The following is a 1848-nucleotide window of genomic DNA, read 5'->3' as shown; positions in this document are numbered from 1 at the left end:
TTCTTTGCTTGAACAGTCCCAAGGAGAATGGTTGCTACAAATCCAGCAGGCAAGCTGTTACGACCGGCCGATCTAGAACATAGCGTTGAACTAATCTCAGTCTCAAGTTGTGCTAAGTGCTCATCATTAGTGTGGCACAGTTTGGTCCACGATATGGTTTAATGCCAAGACAGATCCCAATTTGTTACAGAAACACATAGATTACTGTTGCTTTTTCTGGTTTTGTTTTATGTGTGTGTGTGTGTGTGTATATATATATATATATATACACATATATATATATATATGTGTATATATATATATATATTTTAAAGCCAGGTGTACTTCCACATACAAAGGCAGGTTTTCCCAGGAGGAATTTACAGAAAGTAGTCTGGGGTGCAGTGGATCACATGAGGCTCTCCATGACGAGGTGCTGGGTCAAACTAAAGGAAGGAACATTTCAAAGTGTCATCTAATGCCACGATAGCAGCCTGGTTCCCACAACGATAACAGTAATTGGATGCACTGAAATGGTAACCACGTTCCGATCGTGACACCAGTTGAATCCCTCCGTTCCAAGGTGGTGAGCACGAGAAACCAGTGTGAGACCACTGGCATGGTTAAGTGTTTCAGAAATATCTTGTCCAAATGTGCAGCCAGCCCCGAGTGGTGAAATACCCCACCCACCATGGTCATCTGGATCTGACCATAAGAGCTCACACATTGGGCCCTCATGTGGAACTTCTTGTTAAACGATCCAAGGCTCTTCTATGATCCAGTGTATCTATGGATGGGGAGAGGCCACCATGGAGGCAGAATATCTGTCCACCTACTAAAGCTGTAAGTGGCAGATAAACAGATCTGTAAACTATTTCCAAACATCGGCATTTCCATACTTTCGCAGACATTCATCATAAAAGCCATATGCTTGGGTAACTTGTTGGCTTTCGTGGTTTCCTCTCAATATTGTAGTGTGTTCTGGATAACACACCTTTAACGCCACAAGAAGAGTCACAGTCTCCACAGAATAAAAGCCTCTGTCTCCATAGTCACCCATGAATAGATAGTTTGTATCTGGTGATTTCCCACCAATTTTAAAGAGTTCCATAAGATCATGGAATTGACCGTGCACATCTCGACAGATGGTAACAGGACAATGGACCTCTTGCACATTTGATTCTTTTGTTAAAATTTCCTTAGCCTTTTCGCACAGCGTCTGCACCTGGTTCTCGCTAAGTTCTTTACACTTGTTCAGGTGCTCGACCCACTGGTCCAGCTCCTTGGTGAACGCCTTGTCGTCCACGGTGGCCCAAGTCCCTCCCCTGCTGCCCCTGCCCCGGGCGCTGGTCCCCTCACCCAGCGCCAGCTCCCACATATCAGTCATATGTGGAATCTAATTTTTAAAAAAATGATATAAATGAACTTATTTACAAAATAGAAACAGAGTCACAGATTTCTAAAACAAACTTACAGTTACCAAAGGGGAAACATGGTGGGGAGGGGTAAATTAGGAGCTTGGGAGTAACATACACACACTACTAAATATGGAATAGATAACTAAAAAGAACCTACTGTGTAGCACAGGGAGCTCTACCCAATATTCTGTAATAACCTATATGGGGAAAGAATCTGAAAAAAGAATGAATATATGCATAGCTAAATCACTTTGCTGTATGCCTGAAACAAACACAACATTGTAAATCAACTATATTCCAATAAAATTTATAAAAATATGTTCATGAAAAAAAAAGAGTTGAAGCCCCTAGGTTTAAAGAGAGAAGCCAGCTTCCTTTCAGAAAGATACCCCAAAGAGAACTAGTTTGTCATCATTTAACTTTACATCCCCACATAGCAGTAATTCTCAAC

The 1848-nt window shown here is 41.7% G+C and overlaps 1 pseudogene across 1 annotated transcript; it reads right to left on the bottom strand.

Annotated features, from left to right (window-relative positions):
• Positions 1-359: 359 nt before the first annotated feature.
• LOC309971025 (serine/threonine-protein phosphatase 2A catalytic subunit beta isoform-like) lies at positions 360-1090 on the bottom strand (annotated as a pseudogene). Its single transcript has one exon. The product of its transcript is annotated as a serine/threonine-protein phosphatase 2A catalytic subunit beta isoform-like (transcript).
• Positions 1091-1848: the final 758 nt, after the last annotated feature.

This window comes from Leucopleurus acutus (assembly GCF_964270905.1).
Source record: "Leucopleurus acutus genome assembly, chromosome: 13".
NCBI lineage: Eukaryota > Metazoa > Chordata > Mammalia > Artiodactyla > Delphinidae > Leucopleurus > Leucopleurus acutus.
Note: the sequence above shows the minus strand (reverse complement) of the source record. Positions and strands in the feature narration are given on the sequence as shown.